Source organism: Callithrix jacchus, chromosome 8, assembly GCF_049354715.1.
Source record: "Callithrix jacchus isolate 240 chromosome 8, calJac240_pri, whole genome shotgun sequence".
Classification (NCBI taxonomy): domain Eukaryota; kingdom Metazoa; phylum Chordata; class Mammalia; order Primates; family Cebidae; genus Callithrix; species Callithrix jacchus.
This window is the reverse complement of record NC_133509.1, coordinates 12,859,288-12,877,717: the sequence shown is the minus strand read 5'-3', so window position 1 is coordinate 12,877,717 and position 18,430 is coordinate 12,859,288. Positions and strand designations below refer to the sequence as shown.

The window sequence follows — 18,430 nt, the reverse complement described above, 5'->3', positions numbered from 1 at the left end:
GAGGGGAAATTGAGCCCTAGAATTACTAGTTCACCATGGTCTTAGTGGCCTCTTGCTCATTTCTCGAGCTACCGTGCCCGGAAGCGGCTCGCTGGAACCGGCCAGACCGCCTCTGGGTGGAGAGTTTGTGGATGGGGGCGGGGTTCTCTAAGGGTTAGTGAGCCCAAGGCAGCTACACATTCGTGGAGGTTCCATGGTGTAATGGTTAGCACTCTGGACTCTGAATCCAGCGATCCGAGTTCAAATCTCGGTGGAACCTGCACTGCTTCATTTTTTTCCTTGACAATGTATATAGTTTTTTCTTGACAAGGAGTTACCCAGGCTGGAGTGCAATGGCACGATCTCGGCTCACAGCAACCTCCGCCTCCTGGGTTCAAGCAATTCTCCTGCCTCAGCCTCCAGAGTAGCTGGGACTACAGGTGCGCACCACCATGCCCAGCTAATTTTTATATTTTTAGTAGAGACGGGGTTTCACCATGTTGACCAGGATGGTCTCGATCTTTTGACCTCGTGATCTACCCGCCTCGGCCTCCCAAAGCGCTGGGATTATAGGCGTGAGCTACCGTGCCCAGCCCTCTTGACATTTTTAATTCACATTTTTGTTCACTAAGTAATTGAACAACTATGATATATCTTCACTAGAATTAAGATGGAGATGTAAAACTTAACCCTTGCCTATGAAGACCTCACAAATTTCCCACTGCATTTCAGGTACTGTCTGCTACTTGGTGGGGGTTGTCTTACTGAGCCTCTTCTCTTTGCCTATTTTTTAGCCTGGTCCCTCAAACCTTAGTTCAGAAGCTTCAATGAAACTTGAAAATTTCTTTTGCTGGAATTTTCTACCTCCAGCTTCATGCAAGGGTAGGCGCTTTTGTCACTCATTCCTCTCTGGAAATCTTTCAAACATTTAGAGTACTTCGCCCACCCTCCTCATCAAGATTCATCAAGAACTTGAGTCCTATTTGTAGGCCTCTAATCTAAGTCCTTTTACATAAGTATTTCATTTAACATGCTGGGCTAAGGATGGCAATTTCCATTTTAGCGGAAATTTGGATACTAAGACTCAAGTGATTTGTCGGATATCATGCTGTGGGGCCTCCCTGTATTTGAAGAGAATTTTGTAATTCCAGAAAAGCCTTTTTCCAATTATTGTCACACCTCCTACCTCCTATATGCAAACTCTCAATTTAGAATTGTGGGAAGGAGTGCCTATAACAGGCAGAATATTGACCCCTGCCAATGATGTCCATTTTCCAATTCCTGAAGACTGAATAGGTTAGGTTACATGGCAAAGGAGAATAGAGGTTACAGATGGAATTAAGGTTGCCAATCAACTGACATTAAATTAGGGATATATCCTGGATTATTTGGGTGGCCCCAGTGTTGTCTTAAGGGTCCTTAAAAGAGGAAAATGGGCCAGGCACAGCGGCTGACACCTGTAATCCCAGCACTTTGGGAGGCCGAGGTGGGTGGATCACGAGGTCAGGAGTTCGATCGAGACCAGTCTGGCCAACATGTTAAAAACCCTTCTCTACTAAAAAAACACAAAAAAGTTAGACGGGTTTGGTAGTGTACACCTGTAATCCCAGCTATTCAGGAGGCTGAGGCAGGAGAATCCCATGAACCCAGGAGGCAGAGGTTGTAGTGAGCTGAGATCTCACCATTGCACTCCCGCCCAGGCGACAGTGTGAGACTCCATCCAAAAAAAAAAAAAAAAAACCTCAACCTGCCCTTGCTGGCTTTGAAGATGGAGGAAAGGGGCCCAGGAGACTAGGAATCCGGAGGGTTCTAGAAGCTGGGAAAGGCATGGTAGCAGATTATTTCATAAGGCCCCCAGAAGCAACACAGCCCTGCTGACAACTTGATTTTAGCCCAGTGAGACTCTTGTCAGAGTTGTGACCTACACTACTATAAATAATAAATTTGTGTTGTTTTAAGTCACCAAGTTTATGGTAATTTGTTATGGAAGCAATAGAAAATGAATACAGTGCCAATTTCAGTGCTTTCTCTGTCACTATAAAGTGATAGTAAGGTCCTGTAATCTCAGCTACTCGGGAGGCTGAGGCAGGAACCCAGCCTGATGAACCCAGGAGATGGAGGTTGCAGTGAGACAAGATCGTACCACTGCTCTCCAGCCTAGGCCAGAGGTGGAGGAGGAGGAGGTACTGGAGGAGGAGGAGGTACCGGAGAAGACACTGAGGAGGAGGAGGACGAGGCACGGACCCCTGAAGTGGAGGAATTAGATTGTAAGAGCGTATTCAGCAAGGCCATTCATGCTAGAAGAATTACCAATTTTTCTCCTTCAGTCATTCACTCTTAATGTGTACTCTGAAAAGGACATAGTATTCCTCAAAAGAAGAACTGAATCTTAAATTTAGCTAATAACCAAAAAAAAAAAAAAAAAAAGGCAGGAGGGGCTACATGGTCAAGTAAGTCCTACGGTAAGTTTTTCCTTAGGACACTCACACAGCGTTTCCGAAATTCACCAGAACACAGAATATTTTTTGCATGGAACACTATTCACATCCCTCTGAATTTTTAGGGGGAGTGAAAAAAAGATTTGTGGACAGAGGGGTGATTGAAGTAAACGTGGTCTTAGTAAAAGTAACCTGGCTGTAGCCTACGAGACTGGCATAAAGAAGGACTAGAAGTATAAGTATCAGAAGGCTATTGCAGGCTGGGTGTGGAGGCTCATAGCTGTCATCCCTTTGGGAGGCTGAGCTAGCAGGACTGCTTCAGCCCAGGAGTACAAGACCAGCCTGGGCAACAGAGTCAGACGTCATCTCTACAAAAAATAAAAAAATAACCAGGTATGGTGGCTCACACCTGTAATCCTAGCACTTTGGGAGGCCAAGGCAGGTGGATCATGAGGTCAGCAGTTCCACACCAGCCTGACCAACATGGCGAAACACTGTCTGTACTAAAAATAGAAAAATTAGCCAGGCATGGTGACAGGCACCTGTAATCCCAGCTACTCAGGAGGCTGAGGCAAGAGAATCACTTGAACCTGGGAGGCGGAGGTTGCAGTGAGTAGAGATTGTGCCACTGCACTCCAGCCTGGGTAATAGAGTGAGATTCCATCTCAGAAAAAAAAAATTAGCCAGGCATGGTGGCACGTACCTGCAGTCGGAGAGCCACCACATATAGTCAGGTTTAATATCTATTGAAAAGAATGAGTAATAGAAAAAGAGAAGTGAGAATAAAAAACAGTAAGAGGCCAGGAAAGGTGACTCATGCCAGTAATCCCAGCACTTTAGGAGGACAAGTTGGAGGATGGCTTGAGCTGAAGGAGATCAAGACCAGCCTGGGCAACATAGCGAGACCCTGACTCTACAAAAAAATGAAAAAATTAACCAGGTGTGGTGGCACTTACCTATAGTCCTAGCTACTCTGGAGGCTGGTGCTAGAAGTTTGAGCCCAGGAGTATGAACTGCAATAAGCTGTGATCATGCCAGGCACTCCAGCCTGGGCAATAGAGTAGAGACTGTCTCTTAAAAAACAAACGGGCAGAGCGCAGTGGCTCATGTCTGTAATCCCAGCACTTTAGGAGTCAGGTGGGCAGATCACGAGGTCAGGAGTTCAAGACCAGCCTGGCTAACATGGTGAAACCCCGTCTCTACTAAAAATACAAAAATTAGCCAGGCCTGGTGGCATGTGCCTGTAATGCCAGCTACTCAGGGGGCTGAGGCAGGAGAATTGGTTGAACCCAGGAGGCAAAGGTTGCAGTGAGCCTGTATTGTGCCACGGCACTCCAGCCTGGGCAACAGAGAGAGACTCCATCTCAAAAAACAAACAAACAAAAAATCACATGAGCTGGGTGTACTGGCTTATGCCAGTAGTCCCTGCACTTTGGGAGGCCGTGGAAGGCAGATCACTAGAGCTTAGGGGTTTGAGACCAGCCTGGCCAACATTGCAAAACCTGTCTCTACTAAAAACACAAAAATTAGCATTTTAGCTAATTATTGTATTAGCTAAGTATTTTAATTTAGCTACAGGCCTGTGCCCGTAGCCCTAGCTACTCAGGAGGCTGAGACATGAGAATCACTTGAGCCTGGGAGGCAGAGATTGCAGTAACTCAAGATTGTGCCACTGGACTCCAGCCTGGGCAACAGGGAGACTCTGCCTAAAACAAACAACAACAACAAAACAGAAAAAGAACAATAACGTTTAGTCTCAAGCATGACTAATATAAACAGATGGCGTGATGGTTAATACTGAGTGCCAACTTGATTGGATCGAAGAATGAAAAGTATTGATCCTGGGTGTGTCTGTGAGGGTGTTGCCAACGGAAATTAACATTTGAGTCAAGGAGCTTGGAAAGGCAGGCCCAGGCCCACCCTTAACCTGGGTGGGCACCATCTAATCAGCTGCCAGCAAATATAAAGCATGTGGGAAAACGTAAAAAGGTGGCCGGGCTTGGTGGTTCATGCCTGTAATCCAAGCACTTTGGAGGCCAAGGCGGGCGGATCACTTGAGGTTGGGAGTTCAAGACCAGCCTGACCAACATGGTGAAACCCCATCTTTATAAAAAAAAAAACATGTCGGGCGCGGTGGCTCACACCTGTAATCCCAGCACTTTGGGAGGCCGAGGCGGGTGGATCACAAGGTCAGGAGTTCGATACCAGCCTGGCCAAGACGTTGAAACCCTGTCTCTACTATAAATACAAAAATTAGCTGGGCGTGAAGGCACACGCCTGTAATCCCAGCGACTTAGGAGGCTAAGGCAAGAGAGTTGCTTGAACCTGGGAGGCAGAGGTTGCAGTGAGCTGAAATCGCACCATTGCACTCCAGCCTGGGTGACAGAGTGAGACTCTGTCTCAAAAAAAAAAAATGTGAAAAGGCTAAACTGGCCTAGCCTCCCAGCCTACATCTTTCTCCCATGCTGGATGCATCAAACTTCAATTTCTTCAGCTTTGAGATTCGGACTGGCTTCCTTGCCCTTCAGCTTGCAGATGGCCTATTGTGGGACCTTGTGATCATGTGAGTTACTACTACTTAATAAACTCCCCTTTATATATATGCCTATCCTATTAGTTCTCTTCCTCTAGAGAACCCTAATACAGTTCTAAGAAAATCAAAAGGAACTCTCTAATGAAAAGCCTGGAATCACAAATTTAGAAGTGCCATAGCTTTAGACTATGTAGGAGAAGCAAGACCTGAAATATATCTCACCTTCCACATCTGGGGAGGAACATGCTTACATGTTTACGTATATCTCACCTTTCACATCTGGGGAGATACATGTTTACATGTTTGTTAAAAACAAAGTGACGACTGATAAGGCTGTGTTTAACCTTCAGCTCAGACATTCACTAAAGCTGTGTCAATTTCAATAATTTACCTAATCCTGCTGAATCCCAGTTTCTTATCTACAAAATGGGGACAAACATGAAGGACAAACATAAGTAACATATGTATAGCTCTTAACATCATGCATGGCATATAATAAATATTTATGAATGCATTGATTTTCTTTTTCCATTTATTTATTTATTTATTTTGAGTCAGGGTCTCCAGTGTCACCCAGGCTCTGGAGTGCAGTAGTGCAGTATCAGCTTACTGCAACCTCTGTATCCTGGGCTCAAGCAATTTTCTCACCCCCTTCCCTGGAGCAGCTGGGACTACAGGTGTGCACCATCACATTTGGCTAATATTTGTATTATTTGTAGAGATGGGGTTTCACCACATTGCCCAGGCTGGTCTTGAACTCCTAAGCTCAAGCAATCCTCCCACTTCAGCCTCCAAATGTGCTGAGATTACAGGAATGAGCCTCCTCGCCTGGCCAAATGCAACGATTTTCAACAGGGGTCAGTTTTGTCCCCAGAGACATTTGACAATATCCGGAGACATTTTTAGTGTCACTACTAGGGGATGCTACTGGTATCTAGTGGGTAGAGACCAGGGATGCTGCTAAACCTTCTACAACACGCAGGATAGCCTTCCCAACAAAAAGAATTATATGGCCCAAAATGTCAGTAGTACGAAGGTTGAGAGTCATGAGTTATTATTGTCAGTATTAGCTAGATGCCAGGCCGGAGCCTATGATGGGAAAGCGACAGGGTGCCATAAGCCTCACCTCCCTGTCCTAGCTCATTTGAAGAAAGCGAATCTCACTCCCTAGGTCTCAGGAAGAATGTCCAGGGACAGACATTACTCCCTTCAGTATCCCATAAAGCAGAGCCTGGGAGTCCACCAGCCTGACACAAAATGCTCCCATAATGGTTTCCATTTGTTAAATAGATCTCAGTGTTCTACTTCTTTTTTTCTTTTCTTTCTTTTTTTTTTTTTCTGAGATGGAGTCTTGCTTTGTCACCCAGGCTGAAGTGCAGTGGCTCCATCTCAGTTCACTGCAACCTCTGCCTTCCAGGTTCCAGTGATTCTCCTGCCTCAGCCTCCTGAGTAGCTGGCATTATAGGCGTGCGCTACCACACTCAACTAATTTTTATATTTTTAGTAGAGATGGAATTTCACCATGTTGGCCAGGCTGGTCTCGAACTCCTGACCTCAAGTGATCCACCCCACCTTGGCTTCCCAAAGTGCTGAGATTACAAGTGTGAGCCACCGCACCTGGTTTATAGTCACTAAAGTATCAACTAGTCTTAAAGAGTGATAAAATATACATATTTACATATAAAGATATGTATTAGGCCAGGCGTGGTGGCTTAGGCCTTCAATCCCAGCACATTGGGAGGCCAAAGCAGGAGGATCGCTTGGGGCCAGGAGTTTGAGACCAGCCCGGCCAACGTGGTGAAACCCGTCCCTACTAAAAACACAAAAATTAGCTGGTGTGGTGGTGCATGCCTGTAATCCCAGCCACTCAGGTGGGTGAGGCACGAGAATTGCTTGAACATGGGAGACAGAAGCTGCAGTGAGCCAGGATGGCACCAGTGCACTCCATCCTGGATGACAGAGTGAGACCATCTCAAAAAAAGAAAAGAATATAGGTAGTGGTGATGATTGCACGGCTATGATTGCATTGTGAATGTACCTAATGTCACTGAATTATACACTTAAATGGCTAAAATGGTAAATTTTGTTATGTATATTTTACCACAAAGAAAAGAAAGCTAAAAGGAACTTAGATCCCAGATTTTAAAAAATCATAATAAAGACAGAAAAGGTGGTTAGGATGAAGAGGCTGATAATGGTGCAAGACTGGGACAGGCTCCTGTGAGGTCCTTAGTCTTCAAAAGATCCCTGTCTATCTGGGCTGTTTGCCTCTTTCCTGACAGCCTCCCAGAATTCCTGTGGACTGGCTGGCTTTCCAGACCAAAATCAGCTTGTTCACCCTTGCCCACACCCAGCCCAGAAAGACAACTCCATTGGCCTCTGAAATCCCACCACTAGAGTCATTTCTTTAGATATGTACTGATTGCCAGCTCCTCCCCTTTCCCCACACCCCCACCATGTGCCTCTGTATATGGCTGTGTGTTTACTACTGCCTCCCAGAGGCGTGAACTGGCCTTGGCACTGTGGGACCCCATCAAGTTCCTGCACTCTCTCATGTGGATAAGAACCATGCTCACTCAAAGGAAAAGAAAAGAACTAATAGTCTCATTTTTGTTTCTTAATCATTAATTCAGAAATTACTAGACCTTTTGGTAATATAAAAATAAAAATACCACAATACTAAATTGTCAGGTGAGCAAAAAGAAGATAAATACGATACTGCTTAGGCCACGACGGTGGCTTATGCCTGTAATCCCAGCACTTTGGAAGGCCAAGGCAGGAGGATCATCTGAGGTTAGGAGTTCAAGACCAGCCTGGCCAATATGGGGAAACCCTATCTTTACTAAAAATACAACAATTTGAAGGGCATGGTGGTGGGCGCCTGTAATCCCAGCTACTTGGGAGGCTGAGGCAGGAGAATCATTAAACCTGGGCAGTGGAGGTTGTAGTGAGCAAAGATTGCGCCAGGGCCCTACAGCCTCGGCAACAAAGCAAGACTGACTCCTCAAAAAAAAAAAAATTGGGGGAGGGTTAGCATTACGAGAAATGCTTAATGCAGATGACAGGACAATGGATCTACGAAACCACCACCATGGCATGTGTATACCTATGCAACAAACCTGAATGATCTACACATATACCCCAGAACTTAAAGTAAAATAAATTAAAAAAAAAAAAAAGATAAAGATGACGTTTCTAGATGTGGAGCCGAGGCTTAGAACAGGGGAATAATTACTGTACAACCTCATCAATCCACCCCTAGGTATTTACCCAAAAGAAAAGACAGTCTATATCCATATAAAAAGCTGTTCAAAAATATTCATAGCAGCCTTAAAAAAAATTTTTTTTTGAGACAGAGTATCATTCTGTCACCCATGCTGTAGTGCAGAGGTACGATCTCAGCTCACTGAAGCCTCTGCCTCCTGGGTTCCAGCAGTTCTCACATAACAGTCTTATTTGCAATAGAAAAAAACTGGAAGTAGCCCAGATGTCCATGAACAAGTGAATAGAGAAGCAAATTTTGGTAACTCCACACAATGGACTTATTTGCCAACAAAAAAGAATCAACTAGATGGGCACGGTGGCTCACGCCTGTAATCTCAACACTTCGGGAGGCCAAGGCAGGTGAATCATGAGGTCAGGAGTTCAAGACCAGCCTGGCCAAAATGGTGAAACCCCGTCTCTACTAAAAATACAGAAATTAGCCAGGTGTGGTGGTGAACGCCTATAATCCCAGCTACTTGGGAGGCTGAGGCAGGAGAATTGCCTGAACCCTGAAGAGGCGGAGGTAGCAGTGAGCCGAGATCTCACCACTGCACTCCAGCCTGGGTGACAAAGCAAGACTCCATCTCAGAAAAATAAAAGAATCAACTACTGACAAACATTGATAAATATAACAATGTGAATGAATCTAAAAATAATCAAAATGAAAGAAGCCAGACGGGAAAAAAAGAGTACATATTGTATGATATCATTTATATAAAAATCTATAGAATGCAAACTGACTTATGGTGACAGAAAGCAGACTGCTGGTTGTCTGGGGACAGAGTAGAGAAAGGCAGGAAGGATTACAAAGTATGAAGACAGGGTCTGGTTTATCATCCAGGCTGGAGTCAGCGGCAAGACCAGCCTCAACCTCCCAGTCTCAAGTGATCCTCCCCACCCAAGCCTCCAAAGTATCTGGGACTACAAGTGCATGCCACCCCACTCAGATAATCTTTGTTATGTTTGTAGAGACGGGGATCTCTGTATCGCCCAGGCTGATCTCAAACTCCTGGGTTCAAGTGATTTGCTCGCCTCAGCCTCCTAAAGTACTGGGATTACAGGTGTGAGCCATTGAGCCCAGCTGACACTTGCAGGGATGATGGATATGTTCATTACCTTTATTGCTTGCTTGCTTGCTTGATTGATTGATTGATTAAAAGACAGGGTTTCACCATGTTGGCCAGGCTGGTCATGAACTCCTGACCTCAGGTGATCCACCCACCTTGGCCTCCCAAAATGCTGAGATTACAGGTGTGAGCCACCACGCCCGGCCTCATTATCTTTATTGTGCTGATGGTTTCACAGGTGTATACATATCTCAAAACTTTTTAATTTCACATTTTAAACAGGTGTGCTGTATTGTTTTTTTGGAACGAGAGCAAGATCAAGAAAGAAAAGGAGGGCACAAAAACAGAAACTCCTCCCTCATCTTTGATATTCTTGAATGCAGGGTTGGAATACTCAGATGCCAAAAATCTTTATCACTTCTCTCACACATACAAACCACTAAGTCACCTACATGGTTCCTTTCTTTTGCTTTTTTTTTTTTTCAGTTGGAGTCTTGCTATGTCACCAGGCTAGAGTGCAGTGGCGTGATCTCAGCTCACTGCAACCTCCACCTCCCAGTTTCAAGCTATTCTCCTGCCTCATCCTCCCAAGTAGCTGGGACTACAGATGCATGCTACCACGCCCAGCTAATTTTGGTATTTTTAGTAGAGACAGGGTTTCACCATGTTGGCCGGGATGGTCTCGATCTCTTAACCTCGTGATCTGCCTGCTTCGGCCTCCCAAAGTGCTGGGATAAGGCATGAACCACCTTGCCTGGCCTTCACGATTCCTTTCTTTACAATATCTCTTCGTATGTTTCTTTCCATTCCCATAGCCACTGCTCTGGTCTGATTTTCTTCTCCACTGTTCGGTTACAATCTAACCCTACCCTCAGTTTTCTCCCACTTCAACATGTTAGTGGCTGCCAGAATAATCTTAACTGACACCTCCAACCACATGACTCCTATTATACAGAGCCATCATTGGAATATCTATGTAACCCCACACAGGCCCGAAAACAAAAGGTTATAAAAATCAAATATTAGCAGTGGTTATTCCTGCAGAGTAGAATTAGGGTGATTTTCATTCTTTTGTTTATCTGTTTCCTATATTTTATAGGAGGTTTGTTGTTGTAGTTGTTGTTGTTTTTTTTAATGGAGTCTCACTCTGTTGTCCAGGCTGGAGTGCAATGACACAATCTCAGCTAACCACAATCTCCGCCTCCCAGGTTCAAGCGATTCTCCTGCCTCAGCCTCCTGAGTAGCTAGAATTACAGGCATGCGCCACCACACCTGGCTAATTTTGTATTTTTAGTAGAGACGGGGTTTCTCCATGTTGGTCAGGCTGGTCTCAAACTCCTGATCTCAGATGATACGCCCATCTCGGCCTCCCAACGCGTGGGATTATAGCCATGAGCCACTGTGCCTGGCCTTATAGGAGTTTAAAAAAAAAACCTTACTGGCCTTGCTTGTTACAAAAGGAGTGAACAGTCAGTGTAAAATATTCAAATAACACAGACAATGTAAAAGTACAGTAAACCTGGAAAGTGCAGTTTGTTTCCTCCTGGTCACCAACATTATGGTTTCCTCCCCAGCACCAACCCACCCCTTCCATCCAGAAAACAACCAGGCAGTTTGGGTGGGATTATCCCTACCCACAGCTCCAGGAGTGCCTTCTGGAATTATCTAACCCTGAGGCTCTCAATAGTAACATCCAAACCCTCATATTAGAGCAAACATTTCATAACACTGTCTTTACCATCAGGACTTATCAATAGATCTTATGTTATGATATACCTTCCTGCAAGCATAATTTTTTTTAATTGGGAGTCAAGCTTGCTGATATTTACTTTAGCATTTTGCTTTATTTTATATATTGTATGTGTGTCCTTGTATGTCCATGCAGGCATGTGTATATCATACATCCTATTTTAGCTACTGAGTACATATTACACTTAGAAAAAGTTACATAGGAAAACACCAGAGCTAAAGAAAGATGTCAGCCATCATTTTAGAGAACCTTTTAAGTGCTGCATAGGTGAGTGCACACATACTTTAAAAATCAATATACTCACGCCTATAATCCCAGCACTTTGAGAAGACGAGGCGGGTGGATCACGAGGTCAAGAGATCGAGACCATCCTGGTCAACAAGGTGAAACCCCGTCTCTACTAAAAATACAAAAATTAGCTGGGCATGGTGGTGCGCACCTGTAGTCCCAGCTACTCAGGAGGCTGAGGCAGGAGAATTGCTTGAACCCAGAAGGCGGAGGTTGCGGTGAGCCGAGATCATGCCATTGCACTCCAGTCTGGGTAACAACAGTGAAACATCGTCTCAAAAAAAAAAAATCAATATAATGGGCTGGGTGCAGTGGCTCACGCCTATAATCCCAGCACTTCGGGAGGCCGAGGCGGGTGGATCACGAGGTCAAGAGATCGAGACCATCCTGATCAAGGTCAACAAGGTGAAACCCCGTCTCTACTAAAAATACAAAAAAAAATTAGCTGGGCATGGTGGCGCGCACCTGTAGTCCCAGCTACTTGGGAGGCTGAGGTAGGAAAATTGCTTGAACCCAGGAGACAGAAGTTGCGGTGAGCCGAGATCGCGCCATTGCACTCCAGCCTGGGTAACAAGAGCGAAACTCCATCTCAAAAAAAAATAAAATAAATAAATAAATAATCAATAAAATCATTAATAATTTATATTATTGATTTTATATATTTATATAATATTTATATTAATATTATTTTTAAATATTAATATTTAAATATTTTTAAAATATTATATAAATTAATAATATTTATATTATTAATAAATAAATAATCAATAAAATATTATTATTGATTATTTATTTATTATTTTTTTTTTTGAGATGGAGTTTCGCTCTTGTTACCCAGGCTGGAGTGCAATGGCGCGATCTCGGCTCACTGCAACTTCTGTCTCCTGGGTTCAAGTAATTTTCCTACCTCAGCCTCCCAAGTAGCTGGGACTACAGGTGCACGCCACCATGCCCAGCTAATTTTTTTTTGTATTTTTAGTAGAGTCGGGGTTTCACCTTGTTGACCTTGATCAGGATGGTCTCGATCTCTTGACCTCGTGATCCACCCGCCTCGGCCTCCCAAAGTGCTGGGATTATAGGCGTGAGCCACTGCACCCGGCCTTAATATAATGTTATAAGTATAAAGGATAACTAAGAAAATAGTGCATTATAAAGTGATATGTGTTTCAATAAGTAAATGCTTGATGGCCAGGCATGGTGGCTCACACCTGTAATCCCAGCACTTTGGGAGGCTGAGGCTGGAGGATTACTTGCACCCAGCCCTTCAACACCAGCCTGGGTTATGTAGTAAGGCCTCATTTCTACAAAAAAAAAAAAAAAAAATACAATAAGTAAATTCTTGAGCATAACTATTATAATAGAAAACATAATGAAATAATTAGATACTTGCACCTAACAGAATCACTATTTATGTAACAATGTTTACTGAGCACCTACTATGTGCTGGGCACTATTTACTAGGGATACAGGCAGGAATCCTTGGCTTAGGGTGGACACAGTGGCTCATACCTATAATCCCAGCACTTTGGGGGCCCAAGGTGGGTGGATCACTTGAGCTCAGACATTAGAGACCAGCATGGGCAACATGGCAAGACTGTCTCTACTAAAAATACAAGAAAAAAAAGGAAAAAAAAGCCGGGCATGGTGGTGCATGCCTGTGGTCCAAGCTATTCAGGTAGCTGAGGTGGGAGGATCATCTGAGCCTGGGAGGCAAAGGTTGCAATGAGCAAGATCACACCACTGCACTCCAGCTGGGCCACAGAGTGAGACCATGAAGAGAGAGAGAGAGAGAGAAAGAGAGAGGAGAGAGAGAGAGAGAGAGAGGGAGGGAGGGAGGGAGGGAGGGAGAGAGAGAGAGAGAGAGAGAGAGAGAGAGGGGGGGGGGGGGGGAGGGGCCAGGCATGGTGGCTCACACCTGTAATTTCAGCACTTTGGGAGGCCAAGGTGGGTGGATCATGAGGTCAAGAGTTCAAGACCAGCCTGACCAACATGAAGAAACCCCGTCTCTACTAAAAATACAAAATTAGCTGGGTGTGGTGGTGCCCGTCTGTAGTCTCAGCTACTCAGGAGGCTGAGGCAGGAGAATCACTTGAACCCAGGAGGCGGAAGTTGCAGTGAACTGAAATCACACCACTGCACTCCAGCCTGGGTGACAGAGCAAGACTCCGTCTCAAAAAAAACATAAAAATAAATAAAAATTTAAAAAGAGGGAGAGGATGGGGAGGGGAGGCAAGGGCAGGACAATGCAGAGAGGGAGGGAGAGAAAGAAAGAAATTTCTGCCTCATGGAGCAAAAATTCTAGCAGGGTGGTATGGGATAGACCACAAACAATCAACATAATAAATAAGTTATATATTACATTAGAAGGTGATTACTGTTAGGACTTTTTAAAAGTACAAAAGGGAAAGGAATTAAGAATTCACAACAGTAGGGAGCTGGGTAGTGAGTTGCAGTTCAAAATAGAGTAGTAAAGGCAAGCCTCACTAGAAGGTACGTTTCAGCAAAGATTTGAAGGAGATGATTGGGCACTGTGGCTCACACCTGTAATTCCAGCACTTTGGGAGGCCGAGGCGGGAGGATCAGGAGGTCAGGATATTGAGACCATCCTGGCTAACACAGTGAAACTCCATCTCTACAAAAAATATATATTACCAAAAAAAAAAAAAAAAAGTAGCCAGGCATGGTGGCATGCCCCTGTAGTCCCAGCTACTCAGGAGGCTGAGGCAGGAGAATCACTTGAACCTGGGAGGCAGAGGTTGCAGTGAGCCAAGATCATGCCACTGCACTCCAGCCTGGGTGACAGAACAAGAAAGACTCCCTCTTAAAATAAATAAATAAAAGATTTAAAGGAGGTGAGGAAATGAATCACACAGATTATCTAGGGGGAAAGTATGCAGGCAGGTGGAATGCCTAATGCAAAGACCCTAAGGCAGAATCTTGTCTAGCAACTGCGTGGTCTGTAAGCAAACCAGGGAGGTGGATTCGAGCAGGTACTGTAAATAAAAGCAGAAGCAGGAGATGGGTCAGAGAAGTTTAAAAGCCAGATCTTGAAGGGCCTCACGGGCCATTGTAAGACTTGTACTCTGAGTAAATTGGTGAAACATGAGAAGGTTTTGAGCAGAGAAGTGACATGATCTGACCTACATTTTAAAAGGAAAAATCCGCTGCTCTGTTGGAAACATGGTAGGAGGAGAAGGGTGGAAGCAGGGAGATCAGTTGGGAGGTTTTTATAAGAATCCAAGCAAGAAATCGGCCGGGCACAGTGGCTCACGCCTGTAATCTCAGCACTTTTGGAGGCTGGGGAGGGGGGTGGATCAGCTGAGGTCAGGAGTTCAAGACCAGCCTGGCCAACATGGTGAAACCCCGTCTTTAAAAATAAATAAAGAAATAAATAATAAAATAATAATAATTTTAAAAAAAGAAATCAACACAACAGCTTCAAATGCAGACTAATATCCACTAGTGTATTTCATAGACTCTAAGACGTCATTGATTGTAGGATATATCCTGATTTCAGAGATGTTAAAATATGCAGTGTGAATTGCATTATGCAGGGCTGAATCCGTGACTCAAATACCACAAGTGTTGGTTGTTGAAGACAGGAATTTCTGAAACAGTGAACAACTTTTGGTAAAGTTCCAAATGCAGCTAAGTACTATTTTCTGTCAATTTACCCATTAGCCTCATATTTAGACATTCCATTTACATTAAAACCATGCAAAAACGGTTCATATTTTTTTTTTTTTTTTTTGAGGCGGAGTTTCACTCTTGTTACCCAGGCTGGAGGGCAATGGCGCAATCTCGGCTCACCGCAACCTCCGCCTCCTGGGTTCAGGCAATTCTCCTCCCTCAGCCTCCTGAGTAGCTGGGATTACAGGCACGCGCCACCGTGCCCAGCTAATTTTTTGTATTTTTAGTAGAGACGGGGTTTCACCTTGTTGACCAGGATGGTCTCGATCTCTTGACCTCGTGATCCACCCGCCTCGGCCTCCCAAAGTGCGGTTCATATTTATACATAAAATGGAATGAGAGACTAGGTTTAAATTATTATACACAAGTTTTTTAAAAAATCTACATTAATGTCGAGCAGGGCACTAAAAGTTGTGTGAAATGTAGGAAAATTCTATAATGTATTTGCCCATACATTATCAGAAATATAATGCCCTGGCCCTCATCCTTTAAATGACCAATCATTTTGACAGTCAGAATTTCTTCCTGTTGGACATGGATCTGTAACATTGGGAAGAATCAACACGGAGACAATGGATCACTCAGCAAGGCTAGTTTACTTCCTGCAGGAAGGGTGCAGCTTGCCAGCAGTCTTGCCATGAGAGCACACGTGAACAAAGGAGACAGGGACATTTATCACTTTCATAACTTGACGCCATCGCCCTACTGCTGTGTCCAGTTTCCATTGGCCGGAACAGGACCTCACGGTCTATGCTTGACCCGACTGGCTAAACACTTGGAAATTTCCTGAATAGATAAGGGGGAAAGCAGGAAGAAGACAAGGAAAAAGAGGAAGCTAGTCAGGAGATCAGGAGGGTTTCCAAATTAGGAATGGCATGCACCAGGGTTTGGAGCTTACCCAGCCCATGCCAGAGCGAGCCAAGGTAGCTGATTTAAGACAGAGCTGATTTAGAAAATATATATACATGGGTATATGCTTATGCTAATAGTGGATAATGGCCATATAGCAAGAGATTGTAACTCCTTATAATGTAGTCTAAAATGTAAACTTTGAAGAAAAACTTTCCCATCTCTCACATCCCCAAGGCCGGGCGCAGTAACTCATGCCTACAATTCCAGCACTTTGGGAGGCTGAGGATGGCGGATCACTGGAGGTCAGGAGTTAAGAGACCAGCCTGGCCATCATGGTGAAATCCCGTTGCTACCAAAAATACAAAAATTACCTAGGCGTGATGGCACACACCTGTAATCCCAACTACTCGGGAGGCTGAGGCAGTAGAATCACTTGAACCTGGGAGGCGGAGGTTGCGGTGAGCCCAAGATTGCACCCTTGCGCTCCAGCCTGGGTGACAAGAGTGAAACTCCGTTTCAAAAAAGAAAAGAGTTACTCCCCAAATTTCCAAAGAGGGGCCTAGAATGTAATGCCAGCAGAACGCATGATTCAGAAACATACTATTATGCTCCAATCAGAGCGAAGCCTGGGTCGGCTGCATGATGGGTGAAGCCAGACACCAAGCACTTTAGTGAAGCCACCTGTAGCCTCAATGTGCTGCAACTCTCACACCACCAGGGGGAGCTAGCCTTGGGATGAGGCTTTTATACCTTTTTACGCAATATAATTTTTTCTTTTTTTATTATTATTTTTTAAATATTTTTTTCCTTTTGGATGGTCCAGGCGAATTTTTTTTTCAGATGGAGTTTCACTCTTGTTGCCCAGGCTGGAGTGCAATGGCACCATCTCAGCTCACTGCAACCTCCACTACCCAGGTTAAAGCTATTCTCGGCCGGGCGCGGTGGCTCACGCCTGTAGTCCCTGCACTTTGGGAGGCCGAGGCGGGTGGATCACGAGGTCAAGAGATCGAGACCGTCCTGGTCAGCATGATGAAACCTCGTTTCTACTAAAAATACAAAAAAAAAAATTAGCTGGGCACGGTGGTGCATACCTGTAATCCCAGCTACTCAGGAGGCTGAGGCAGGAGAATTGACTGAACCCAGGAGGCGGAGGTTGCGGTGAGCCGAGATCGCGCCATTGCACTCCAGCCTGGGTAACAAGAGCGAAACTCCGTCTCAAAAAAATAAATAAATAAATAAAATAAAGCTATTCTCCTGCCTTAGCCTCCCAAGTAGCTGGGATTACAGGTGCGTGCCACCACATCCAGCTGACATTTGTATTTTTAGTAGAGATGGGGTTTCACCATGTTGGCCAGGATGGTCTCAAACTCCTGACCTCAAGTGATCCACCTGTCTCAGCCTCTCATAGTACTGGGGTTACCGGGCATAAGCCACCACACCCATCCTATCCCATTGTTTTGAAATGCCATTTTTATATCTTCGGTTCCCACTCTAAGAATCCATAGTACATGGATTAGCTTTTGGACTTTCTGTTTTGTTCTATTATTTTTTTTCTACCCATGTGGCAGTGCTTCTCATAATTCTTTTCTTTCAAATTTTTCTAGGCTTATCTTACATCTGTGTTTTCAGATGAACTTTAGAAACAATGTGACAAATTTTAAAATATCTATTAGGATTTTCTTTGGAATTCCATTGCAATATAATATTATGTGAGGAAGTGATTTATTTTTGAGTTGATTTATATATTGAGTTTTCCCTTCCATAAATATATGTCTATTATTCAAGTTTTATTTCATGTATTTCAGCAAAATTTTTGTTTTTTCTGTAAAGGTCTTATGCATTTTAGATTAAGTTTTATCAGAGGTATTTCAGAGCTGTTGCTATTACTGTAAATCAAGTATTTTTCTAACTGGCGTAAGGGGTGTGTGTGTGTGTGTGTGTGTGTGTGTTTATAAACATATTGCTATGGTTTGAACATGTGTCTCCTCCAAAGTTCATGTGGAAACGTAATCCCCATTCTGGTGGAATGAAAAGGTGAAGCTTTTGTGGAGGTGATTAAGTCACAAGGACTCCTCATGAATAGATTAATGTCCTTATAAAAGAGGCTTCAGAGAGAGTTTGCTTCCTTTCTGCCCTCTCATCTTCCACCATGTGAGGATACAGCATTCGTCCTCTTTGGAGGACACAGCAACAAGGCGCCCTCTTAAAAGGAGAGAGAGCAGCCTTCACCAGATATCAGACCTGCCCCTTGATCTTGAACTTCCCAGCCTTCAGAACTGTGAGACTGAAAATTCTATTATTTATAAATTACCCAGTTCTCAATATTTTGTTATAGCAGCACAAAAAGACTAAGACATACACACATATATAAAGTACATATCCACTTAGCCACCCTACTGAACTAATATGATTTTCTTTCTTGACATTTTCTCAGTAGATAACCAAATAGTCTCCAAATAATGATTTTTTAAACTCTTTCAAAAGTTAGGTTTATTGTCCTATTGCATTAGCTAGGCCTTCCAGAAAAAACTTTTTTTTTTTTTAATTTAAAAATAGAACTAGTGGCTGA

The 18,430-nt window shown here is 44.0% G+C and overlaps 1 non-coding gene across 1 annotated transcript; it reads left to right on the top strand.

The window, feature by feature from the left end:
• The first annotated feature begins 187 nt into the window (after positions 1-187).
• TRNAQ-CUG (transfer RNA glutamine (anticodon CUG)) lies at positions 188-259 on the top strand. The gene has a single exon. It is a non-coding gene; the product is annotated as a tRNA-Gln (tRNA).
• The last annotated feature ends 18,171 nt before the right edge of the window (positions 260-18,430 follow it).